This window comes from Macaca fascicularis, chromosome 12 (genome assembly GCF_037993035.2).
Source record: "Macaca fascicularis isolate 582-1 chromosome 12, T2T-MFA8v1.1".
Taxonomy (NCBI): domain Eukaryota; kingdom Metazoa; phylum Chordata; class Mammalia; order Primates; family Cercopithecidae; genus Macaca; species Macaca fascicularis.
Window position 1 is genome coordinate 130,893,136 of NC_088386.1, and position 12,383 is coordinate 130,905,518.

At 51.7% G+C, this 12,383-nt stretch overlaps 1 protein-coding gene across 31 annotated transcripts in view; it reads left to right on the top strand.

Annotated features, from left to right (window-relative positions):
* The window catches only part of SH3BP4 (SH3 domain binding protein 4), a 103,199-nt gene that overhangs the window by 30,280 nt on the left and 60,536 nt on the right, over window positions 1–12,383 (top strand). For 8 of the 31 annotated variants that reach the window (XM_074008638.1, XM_074008640.1, XM_065526300.1 and 5 more), the window contains exons 2-3: window positions 2,240–2,294; window positions 5,154–5,256. The exons of 8 other annotated variants lie outside the window; for them this stretch is intronic. The gene's annotated coding sequence lies outside the window, so the exon portion shown is untranslated. Of the gene's footprint in view, window positions 1–481; window positions 728–2,239; window positions 2,295–5,153; window positions 5,257–12,383 lie in introns of those variants that run through there. 15 more of the 31 variants (XM_074008637.1, XM_074008625.1, XM_074008642.1 and 12 more) reach the window with 6 other exon arrangements.

The following is a 12,383-nucleotide window of genomic DNA, read 5'->3' on the forward strand; positions in this document are numbered from 1 at the left end:
ATTACAGGCTTGTGCCACCATGCCTGGCTCATTGTAGGAGTGCTTTGGATTTTCGGGAAAATAAGCCTCTCAGTTATGAGCATTGCAGATACTGCATCCCGGTATGTCCCTTGCCCTCATAGGCTTTTAAAATCAAATCAGGCACAATTCTGAGTTTTTCTGTCCCGGGGGGATAATTTGCAGAATTATGCTTTTGCGGCATTCCCAATCCTGGCCTGTGTGTCCTGGTCTCTGGGTCATGGACTGATGCCTGCGGACTCGGCCCCTGTTTATCGCTGTTGCTTGATGCTGCCTTCCTGAGGTGGAGACTGCTGGGCTCTGTTCCCGTCTGTGGCTCACCCTCCAGTCTGGGAGCGCTTTCCTGTTCAGATAGCTCATTCCAACCTCTTAGTCACTTTGGAGAGCATGGGTCAGTGAGTCAGCACGGGACCTGGAGCCCAGGGACCCCTCCCAGCCAGGCCAGTGCGCACTTGAAATCTGCAGTTTGTCTTGGGCTCCCTGGAGGTGATTGCTTGACTGCAGAGGAATGCGCGGGTCTGGGGAGAATTTGCCCAGTGTGTTTAGAAGGAATGCATTCCTGGAGAAAGTTAAAATTAGAAAAAGCTGCTACATTTCCTGCCATTCAGTCGCAGTTGGCTGGTGTTTGTTTGCACAAGGATTCTTTGGTAAGGATCTGTAGTCGGTTTGTGGTGGAATGCGAGGTGAAGTCACGATTTTCGGGATGGAGGTAAGCGGTTTCCACAGCGATCTCTGTTGTGGGAGTCACTGCTTTGTTTTCCGAGTTGTTGAAGAATCATACCGGAATGGAAAAATATTATTGAAACAATCCGTTGTTGATAATTAGCAAGAAGATTATTTTATTTATGTATTTTAGAAAGCAGCTCTTTAGTGGGAAGCAAATATTGCAGAGTGTATCTCTTTGTAAGCTCGGCTGCCGTCTTCCCGTGTCCGCCTGCTTCCTGGGCGGCCACCTCTGATGTCACCTCCTGAGGCTGGGCTTTTTAGGAAACCCCCTCTGACTGGCACAGGCAGTGGGGTCCAGGTTGCGCAAATACAAATACCCAAGTCCATTTGAATATCTGGGGTAATGTACACTGAAACGTTATTAACTGTACACCTGAAATTCAGATGTAACCGGGTGTTCTGGGTTTTGTCTAGAGACTTCTCCTGGCGCAGCTACACCTTGAAGGCCCCTCTGTCCTGGTCTCTGGGTGCCTGGGCCTCTCCTAGCTGAAAGGGGTGTCGCCGGCACCAGGCAGGCTATTGGCACCAGTGGGCACACCTGTGGCTTTGCAGGGTTTTGTCCACTTCTGTGTTGGCACCCTCCTCCTGCTGGTGCTGGGCTGGGGTCGTGTACCCATTTTATGGGGGTGGAAGGGAGAGGCTGGAGGTTACCAGCCTGTCCAGCGGTGTGGAGCTCGTGAATGGAACTCTTAGTCTGTAGAATTCAAAGCCCAGCAGCTGGAAGGCACAGGAGAAAAGAAACCATCATCTTCCCTGGAGAACAAAAAAGATGGTCAGAAACTCGTGCACAGGGAAGAAGTGCCATGGGGCTGAGAGTCTGGGTGGCAGGGGGGCTATCCCCGAGACCTGGGAACACAGGCTGCAGGGAAGCCTCAGTGTGGGCCTTGAGGGAGAGGTAATTTTTGTGCAGGCAGGGAGGGGACCAAGGAGGCATTGCCTAGTAACAGGCAGTGGGCAAATGGGAGGAGGTGGGATGTGTGTAGGAGAGTCTGAGGGTGGGGCCGCTGACCTGGCTTGAGTGAAGGGGGTTGGCGGTGGATGCCATGGAGTCTGTCCACGTGGGGTAGGGCAAACTGCAGAGAACCCCGAAATGGGGCAGGGAAGCCTGGCTCCAAGAGAGGAAGGGGCAGGAAGGAGCAGGGCACCCTGTGCTCTTGAGCCGAGGATAATACTCTGATGGTGAGGCAGTGGGGCTGTACATTTGGTGGAGAGATGCTGCTGAGATCGGCAGGGAGGCGGTGGATCGGTGGACCCAAGACCAAGCTGCCAGTCACAGGTGCTGGGGAAGCTTCCTTTTCTGTTCAGGCAGCAGGTGCTATTGATATAGCTGCCACTAAGCACTAGTGCAGGCCTAGGGGCTGGGGATACAGAAGTGAGCAGGACAGGTGGGTTCCTGCCCACAGGCCACACAGGCCAGCTTGCCAGACACCCAGATGCCAGTTCCCCAGGGCACTCCACGCAGCCCGTTCCAGGTGCTTCTTGTTCTTGTCCACAGATTTGTGCTTGAGAAGCTCTGAGTTCCCGTGCGTCCACCCGCATTGGCATTACAGGTACTCTATAAATCATCCATCCATTCAAACACTGACTGCACCTGCTATGTTCCAGGTGGTTCCCGGTGAACAGGACAAAGCCCTTGCGTTCATGGGGGCTGTTCTGGTGGGAGAAAAAGGAGAGAAGTAAATGATAGATAAAAGAATGTCAAGAGTGGTGGACAAGACCGGGGGAGGGAGTGGGCAGCAATAGTGTGCTTGTGTTTTTGATATGGTGTGTGAATCTCCTCTACAAAAAAGATATTTCTATCCTAATGCTCAGAACCTGTAGGTGTTACCTTATTTGGCAAAAGGGACTTTGCAGGTGTGATTCATTGAAGGCTCTTGAGATGGTGAGATACCCTGGATTACCCAGATGGACCCTAAATGTTATCACGAGTCTTTGAAGAGGGAGATGGAGATCTGACCACCGGAGGAGGCCCTGGAATGGTGGAAACAGAGACTGGAGTCCTGAGCTTTGAAGACGGAGGAGGGGCCTTGAGCCAGGAATCCAGGCAGCCATGGGATGCAGGAAAGGGCAGGGCCACGGAAGCAGCTCGCGCCCTTGAAGCCTCCAGAAGGCACTGGCCCTGACGTCAGCCCAGCGAGCCTGGTTTCAGATTTCCAGCCTCCAGAACTGTTGAAGAGTCAGTGTGTGTTTTAAGCCACTAAGTTGGCGGTAATTTGTTACAACATCGATAGGAAAGTCATGCAGGGTTCTGCGGCTTTGAGGGAGGTATGTTTGAGCAGAGCCCTCTGAGGTTGGGGCTGGGCTTCCCTGCCGACACGTGGGCTGGGGCCACAAAGCCTGAACCAGGATCCAGGCCTAGCTAAGGGTCAGGAATCCCTGCTCTGGCAGTTGTCCTCAGCCTGGAAATGACCCACAGTGCATATATATGTGTATGGGTTTTGTTGTTATTGTTGTTGTTTTGGTGCGGGGCAGGGTCTCATTCCGTCTCCAGGCTGGAGTGCAGTGGTGCAATCATGGCTCACTGTAGCCTCGACCTCTGGGCTCAAGTGATCCTCCCATCCCAGCCTCCCGAGTAGCTGGGACTACAGGCGCACATCACCATGGCTGGCTAATTTTTTTTTTTTTTTACTTTTTGTAGAGACTAAGTCTTGCTGTGTTGCCCGGTCTGGTCTCAAACTCCTGGGCTCAGGCAATCCCCCTGCTTGGGCTGTCCAAGGTGTTGAAATTACAGGCATGAGCCACTAAGCCCTGTCCTTTTAAATGTAAAAATGTCAGATGAGGTATCAATCCTCTTTGCTGAGTATAAGTGTATCTTATTAACAGAAGAAAATATTTGCTTGGCTTTCTAAATTGGGAATTTCTAACAATTCGTAACAGCCCACTGGCTTTGACCGGAACTGACCGAGTGCTCAGTTACGTCACTCAGCGGAGTGCCTGTGTCGTGGACAGAAAACCCAGTGGTCCAGCGCCATTTACCATCTGTCCTGGTTTGCAACCCCTGAAAGCAGAGCCCGAGACAAGGACTTGGGTGCTGATGTTTTTGGGGAGCTGACTGGTCCCAGCAGTCCATCCAAGCAGAAGAGAGTGAGAAGAGGGAAGAGGAAAAGCAAATCAGGGATCAGCTACTGAGCTAGTGGCCACTGTTAACCACTGTTAGGGCTCCATCATGCTGGAGACACATTTGAGGAGCCATGATACTATGCCCTAGAATTGTCTTTCTGGAGTCCAGAGGTGGGGATGTTGACCCCAGGGCCGCCCCGGGGGCTATATCTCTGCAGCACATCCTCCATCCTGCAGGCTGACCCGGGCTTGGGGCTGTGGTGTGCTGGGGTGGCGGAGCTCCTGCAGATCCCACCCACCATTTGGAGAACGTTTTGACAGCGCAGCAACAGAGTACTGAGTGTACAGAGATCTGCTATAGCTGGCCTTCACTTCCACCAAGTCCTCACTTTGTGGCTGTCCCCTGGGAGTCATAAGAAAGGCCCGTAGTTTAGCTCCATCCACCAAGACTTGAGTCACCTACCAACATCTGCCTTAATGACTTTACAAACAGTCAACGTGGCAGAAGATGTTTAGAAAAGTGTGGGAGAAAGTCAAAGTGTGAGTGAATGAAGGGGAACGAAGTGGGAAAGCGCATCTCACCTGCACACACGTTTTTTGACTCTTGTGCACAAGCATTTCTCACCCAAGGTACATAGGCGTTTTTGACCCTCTGCGCACGGGCATTTTTGACCCTCTGCATGCAGGCATTTTGACTCTCAGTGCACAGGTATTTTTGACCCTCTGCACACAGGCGTTTTGACTCTCTGTTTGTAGCAGCCTCCCTTGATGTATGTTCAGGTGAACCAGCCCTCGACGCACACCTACAAGCTCAGGGACCATGTGCAGGTGAACCAGCCTGTGACACTCACCTACAAGTACAAGGAGCACGGTGCAGGTGAACCAGCCCTTGATATATACCTATGAGCTCAGGGTCCCTGTGCAGGTGAACCGGCCCTCGATGCACACCTGTGAGCACAGAGCCCACGGTGCAGGCGTTCTCTCTCTTATTCACGAGGAGGCCCAGTCATTCCCTCCCCACCCTGAGTTGAGGAGGAAGGATAAGACTTAACTGTGGTCCCAGCATTTAGTGGCAGAGCCAGGATTTGAGTCCATATTCAAATAAGGTCCAAGTCTTCAACACACTCATGTTTCCTAGATATTTTCAGCCTCCTAAAGATTTATTATGGGGGCATAAACTCTTTCAAGACTCCATCACAAATATTGTTAGTCTGATTCAGGACAGGAATGTTCACTTCTACTTTGAAAGACTTGCGATTTTATAACCTGCCATGGGAAAAGAAAATGCAGGATTGGAGCCGGGTCTGGAATCTTGCACCCTCACTTGTCCACGTCCTGTCTTACTACAGCCTGTCTGGTCCTGGGATTGTTCCGTTTGTGTTTGCTGTTACTCTGCCTATCAAGGCTGCTGGCTTTGGGTTAGGATCCCAGCTTTTCGCTCCCTGATCTCTGGTAAGTCTTTGAAACCTGGTCAGTCTCAGTTCTCTTATCTGCTAAATGATGACATGATAATACACGTGTGGCCTACCTCACAGGGTTGTTGTGACAAGTGACCGAGAGGCCAGATGGGAACGTATATTATCAACTAGGATACATTCTGCTAATAATTCTATTTATTATATTTTTGGGATGAAGTTTCACTCTTGTTGCCCAGGCTGGAGTGCAATGGTGCAATCTTGGCTCCCTGCAACCTCAGCCTCCCAAGTAGCTGGGATTACAGGCGTGTGCCTTCATGCCCAGCTAATTTTTGTATTTAGTAGAGATGGGGTTCCACCATGTTGGTCAGGCTGGTCTCTAACTCCTGACCTCAAGGGATCCACCCGCCTCGGCCTCCCAAAGTGCTGGGATTACAGGCATGAGCCACCCCGCCTGGCCTGCTAATGGTTTTCAGAGGCAGCATCAACATCAGCTGGGAGCAGGTTAGAAGTGCACATTCTCAGGCCCACCCCAGACCTACAGAATCAGAAACTGAGGGTTGTTGGGCCCAGAAACCTATATTATAATCAGCCCTCCAGGAAATTCCAGTGAATGCTGGTGTTTGAGAACCACTGCCTCAGTCACAGAATTTCACGGGTGTTGTGTGCCATTTCTACTATGTATTTGGTAATCAGTGTCTGGTATGTTTCAAAGAAAACAAAACAAAACGAAAGACAGGGTCTCTGCCCTCAACATGGTCTATAGGCTGGAAGAAAAACTAAAAGAAGAGAAACCCATACAAACTGGATGTACGCTAGAGTTCTGCGTTACAGTTGTGGAAAACGAGACCCAGGAAAGATAAGTCATTTAGCAAAGGTCGTGGAGCTGGGGTGAGAAACGTGAACCCTCTCGTTGGACTCATGACCATCTCCAGACCCTTCATTCCCCAGGCTGCCTTCCCCCAACATGGGCGGCTCATGGTGTCCCCCTACTTGTTCATGGGAGAGAGTTCGGAGGTCAGAATCAAAGCCTAGGATGCCTTCCTTGAGATGCTATCCTGGCTAGCTTTTAGGTGGTGATTGTCGAAACCTTAGATTAAAACCTTCACCGCCTGCAGCCCCGGTAGAGCCCAGGATGATGAGCTAGATCAGCTTGTGAGGCTCCGGAAGTGATTGGTCAGTGAGTTGAAAAAGTCAAAGTCTAGAAGAATCATTAAAAATACAAGGAAAAGCTGAGTGTGCACGGATCTTCCAGTCTTTCTGTTGGGTTCGGGTCTTTTCTGAGTGTGGGTTTGGCCCTGGTGTCTCCTGTGTGACCCACATGCGTGATTCCATGATTGATTTCCAGTTCAAGATGGTGCCATGACACGGGGACACTGGTGAAGCCATCTGTGCCCAGAGTTCTCCTAGAGTTGACTCCATTTTTCTCAGGTGTTGAATGTCTTCTAGCTTACCAGCCACATTTTTGAGTCAGTGTCTTGCTCTGTCACCCAGGCTGGAGTGCAGTGGTGCAATCCCGGCTCACTGCATCCTTCGCCTACCGGGTTCAAGCAATTCTCCTGCCTCAACCTCCCAAGTAACTGGGACTAAAGGCACCCACCACCACGCCCGGCTAATTTTTTGTATTTTTAGTAGAGATGGAGTTTCACCGTGTTAGCCCGAATAGTCTTGATCTCCTGACCTCGTGATCCGCCCACCTCAGCCTCCCAAAGTGCCGGGATTACAGGTGTGAGCCACCATGCCCGGCCCGCCAGCCACATTTTTAAGTAATTCACCTTTAGTGAGTCTTTCTGAAATATTCCACTTGAGTTGCCATGGGAGCTGCCCTTGTCTCACCCCTGCCATCAGTTTGTGTAGTAATTAAATATGTAAAATTTCCACAATGAGCTTCCCCCAGCTCCAGCCAGGGGAGCAGAGCCCAAAGGGGAATGAGAAAATGGTCTTGTGGCCCCACAGGTGTAGTGGGCCCTGTGTCTCATCATCCTCCTGTCTTCACATTGAAGGGCGGGGGGCCTCCACCTCCTCCACCGCCCTGCCAGGGTGGAAGGGCGTTCAGAGAAGGCAGCCACTCGGTGCTGCGCAGGTGCCAGGAGGAGCTCACGGTGTACAGGGGGGACTCATGAACAGGTGTACAAAGCTGTTGCGGGTGCTGGGTGGGTGGTTGTCTCAATGCCCCTCCCCCGTTTTTATGCTTAGTATTCATTCCAGGTTTAACACGGGAGAGAGGAAGGTCATATCCCATTCCTTATCACATTCTCTGTAAAATTGGAAATTTTGTGTAATTATAGGAAAGGTAAGTGAAGCAGTTTTGTGTTCTGCATAAGAAAATGTAACGTGCATCAGGTGAGATTTCAGGCCCTCTCACGTGGCTGCTTCATCCTTCCCTTGCCCAAATACGTTGTCAGTGTGTAAGTTTTAATAGTGTTGATTTTGCTAGCATGACGTACAAAGGCTTTTGTCCGTCTGCCAGAGTGCCGCTGTCTCAGTTCTGTAAATTGGTTGTCTCAGAGTGGAATGATCTGCCCTCACAGAGAATGAAGAACCTGGGGTTGGGTCCATGGCCAGGCCATGAAGCCCCCCTGTAGTCTTGGACGTGCCGTGCATGAGGACGGATTGTGCGAACCCGAAGCTGGAGGAGGACGGCGTCACTGTGCTGCCGGAGGGGGGCCAGAGATGCCTCCCCTCTTTTTGAGGTTGGAGCCAGCTCTAGAAAGAAACCTTGAAATGGATGTTGGGCCCGTTCCCGTCTCCCTTTCTGACCACACCTCCGTCTGATTTTCTTTCCTTCCCTCTTGCCATCTCTTACCCTAGCTGGTCTTTTGGCAAACACGCCTGGCATGCAGCCATGTACCCGGGTAAATGCCCACTTCCGTTTGGCCTGAGCCTACATCCCGCCTGGCCCTTTGCCCGCTGCGTAAGTAGGAAGGGTAGAGAACAGGGCTTGGCACGCTTTTCTCTGTAGAAAGCCAGAGAGTAAATATTTTCCACTTCGTGGGCCATAAGGTCTGTGTCACAGCTACTCTGTTTTGGTTGCACAGAAGTGCTATTGATAAACGGGTGGGGCTGTGCTCTGTGAAACTTAGGTAAGGACACTGGAACTTAAATTTCGTATCATTTCACATCGTGAAATATTACTCTTTTTATTTTCCCTCCAACTATTTAAAAATAGAAAGACATTCTTTGTTCACGGGCCATACAAAGATAGGTGGCCAAGTTGGATTTGGCCCACGGACTGTAGTTTGCCTTTGATTTGGATAAGAATTTTCCGGGTGAACACCCCTCATCCAAAAATTTGAAATCCAAAGTGCTGCAAAGTCTGAAACATTTTCAGCACCGATGTGATGCCACAAGTGGAAAATTTCACACCTAATCTCACATGACAGGTGGCAGTCAAAGCTGCGGAACAAAATTATTTAAAATGTTACTTAAAATCACCTTTGGACTGTGTGTATAAGGTACAGATGAAACATAAATGAACTTAGTGTTTAGACTTGGGTCCCCTCTGCAAGATATCTCATTGTATATATGCAGATGTTCCAAAATCTGAAATCCGAAACACTTCTGGTCCCAGGGATTTTGGATAAATGGTACTCAGCGTGTATTTAGTTCTACTTTGTAGTTTGGTTCTAGTGATTGGCTCTGATGTATGGTGGTGGGTGAGGATGGAGCGACCCCAGTCATCCAGCTGTCGGGGCTGCAGGATATAGAGGCTCCTCTGGCCAATGGCTCCACTGATGTTCACTGTGGAGGCTTGGAAATCTAAGAAATAGGCTTACATGTTTTCCAGTTTACTCAACACCAGCCTAACATTGCTTCACCTCAACCCTTCAAGAACTATGTCCCATAACTAGTGGGTTGGACTTTTGGGCCCATACCTGAGGTTGCTGTAACAGAATTAGTTGTGGGTGTTCCTGCATGTTCACCATGTGGATCTGGCCCTGAAAAACTCAGCTCTGCAGCATGGACCAGCTCTTGGTGTGGTCAGCACAGGCTGGCCTGTAGGTTGAGTTGGGCGAAGAGTTCACGGAATATTTTCAAATCTGTCACTCCCTCAGCAACCTCTGAGATGGGCAGAGCTGTGAGAATTCCTTTTCCCAATTTGCAGATGGAGACTCTAAGGTCTGATGAATTACTTTGACGGGGCTGTTGTCAATGAACCACAAACTGCTGGGTGGTTTGCACCGCGGAAAGGGATTATCTTACAGGTCAGGAGGCTGGAAGTCCAAGAGGAGTGTCAGCGGGGCCGGTTCCTCCTGAGGCTGAGGGAGAATCAGTTCCAGGCCTTTCTCCCTTAGCATCTGGGGGTTTGCCGGTAGCCATGGGCTTGTAGAAGCCTCACCCCCCATCTCTGTTGTCCTGTCACCTGTCCCTCTCTGTGTGCATGTCTGTTGAAACTCTCCCCTTTTATAAAGTCACTGGGTCATATTGGATTGGGACCCACCCTGGTCCTCTCACTTTAGCTTGATTGCACCTTGAACGCTGCGTCCCCAAATAAGGTCACTTTCTGAGGTACTGGGGATTAGGACTTAACGTGCAAACTTGGCGGGACACAATTCCATCTGTACCATTTGGGAAATGGGGCGATCGCTGTCTTTTTGACTGTTCCGAAAAGAGGATTTAGGACACAGTGGTCTTCTCTGTGTATGAATATAGCTTCCTGTCTGGATGTGATGGGGTGAGGACCACAAGCCTCGTATCATTTATCCACTCCCCCTCCCAGACCCGCCGAGGTGGGATGAACCCTCTGCAGATTTGTCATCAGCTGAGACTGTCAGCCGTTGTTAAAACAGCTACTCAGATGGACAAAGTGACATGACTGCCCTTCTCTCTGCACCGTGGGAGAAGACCCTTGTGTTTTGAGCTGCTGAGACAACAGAATCTTGTCTTCTTGGCATTGTGGTTTATGGCGATTTGCCCCAAATCATGGTTAATGACAACACTGATGTTTCTTGAAACAACCGGAGAATAAGGCATCCCCTAGACTTCATGCTAATTCCATCCACCCACACTAAACTGCGTGGTTTTCTTGGGGCTCCTGAAGACTGATGGGCCCACACTGGTGTCTGGTGGTGCCCACGGGAGAACGGAAAGATCGTGCCCCCCTCTTCTCAACAGGGCCGGTCCTTGTCCAGAAACCTTGGGCCTCTGGAGAGGTTGATCAGGAGGTGATCAACCTCCCGGGGAGGTGGAAAGGGGCCAGCGGTCCTGTCCACTGAATCCATCCACTGGGACCTCCTGGACATGACAGAGCCAGATTCTCTCCTCCCTCCACTCCAGCACTGAGGGGGCCAGTGGTGCCACATGTGCACCTGTCCCTGCCCAGGGTCCAGTTCTGGCGTCTCTGAGTCCCTTGTCAGGGAAGCTGGGTCCTCCCTTACTTAGGCATGAGATGTGAGTTTACCCAATCATCCTTGCTGTCCAGGAGCCTTCTGGGCTCAGTTTCGGGCCCGCAAGGCTGTTAAGTAAAGACGCCACCTAAAGAACCTGCCAGAAGGAAAGCTCCAGAGGGCTTGCAGGGCCCTTATCGAAAAATGCGAAGAGAATCAGTGCCGAAAGCCACAGTGACGGAGGGTGTTGTCAGTGCAGCCTCTCTCTAAATAGAGAAAGGAGCGTGGCAGCTTTTTGGAGTGGGGGCAAGGTGGTATCTGGAATTATCCAGCAAAGATTTATTTTGCGCCTTGGGGGGCGGGAGCTGGGCAGCCTGGGGAGGGCTGGGCAGCAGCGAGGATGGGGAGGTTGAGGCCCTGGGCCACACGCAGGTCATTTTCCTTGTGGCGGCTGGAGGGTGGCTCTTCAGGTAGCTCCGTGGCCTCGGTAGCCCCCATGACTGAGTGGAGTGGAGTGAGTTGGGGGAGGAGTGTCACAAGGAGGAAGGCATCTTGGGCCCCTGGAGATCCATGTGTTCCTGCCGTGTGGCTCTGGGTCTGGAGCCCCTGGAGATGGATGCCTTCCTGCTGCGTGGCTCTGGGGCTGGAGCCCCTGGAGATGGATGCGTTCCTGCCGTGTGGCTCTGGGTCTGGAGCCCCTGGAGATGGATGCATTCCTGCCGTGTGGCTCTGGGTCTGGAGCACCTGGAGATGGATGCGTTCCTGCCGTGTGGCTCTGGGTCTGGAGCACCTGGAGATGGATGCATTCCTGCCGTGTGGCTCTGGGTCTGGAGCCCCTGGAGATGGATGTGTTCCTGCCGTGTGGCTCTGGGTCTGGAGCACCTGGAGATGGATGCGTTCCTGCTGCGTGGCTCTGGGTCTGGAGCCCCTGGAGATGGACACGTTCCTGCCACGTGGCTCTGGGTCTGGAGCACCTGGAGATGGATGCGTTCCTGCCGTGTGGCTCTGGGTCTGGGCAGCACCTGGAGATGGATGCGTTCCTGCTGCGTGGCTCTGGGTCTGGGCAGCACCTGGCAGGCTTTGGGGCAGGCCTTGCCCACAGCCTGGGAGGCTGGGGAGTTCCTGTGAGGGGAGCCGGGTCTTTCTGGGGAGCGCTTGGTGGGGCAGGGAAAATACACTTGTCCCTGCCTTGGGCTTGTCTCAGGAAGTGCCCCGAGCAGAGTGAGGAAGCTGAGATGAAAGCCCGTTTCTCAAAGCCCCTGTCAGAGCTGATGTTCGGGCCACACGTTCTCTTGGGGTGTTCTGTTCTGTGTCACTGGACTCGCCCTCCCCTCATTTCCTCACCTGCCCAGTAGTAACTGCAGCCACCGGAGGCGGGTCCCCACTGAGGCAGTTCCCATCTGTCCTTTATGACAGCCTGCAATGGACCTGCCTGACGAAGGGGCCCAGCGGTGCCGGTGCCTGCCTAGAATTCAGGATGGAGATTCCCAGTACCCTGACCAGGGCATAGGGGCTTGGGGTACAAAGGAAGGAAGAGGCACCAGGTTCTCAGAGATGCTGGTGCAGCGGCTTTTAGAATCAGAAAGAAGAAAAGGGAAAGGCGCGCTCACGGTAGAGGAAATGGGAAGAGTCTGAAGAAGGCAGGGATGTATACCATGAAGCCAACCCCCTTTGTAGTTTCTCTTCCCCCAGGTTTTTTTCAGTGCCCTTTTATTTCTTTTAAGATGATGAGATTTTCAACTGCTCTGTCTTGGGATGACTCTTTGGAGAACGAGTACTTTGAGAGAGATTCTGAAGAGCTCTGAGCAACATGGTAGACCTGTCTCAAAGGAGGGGG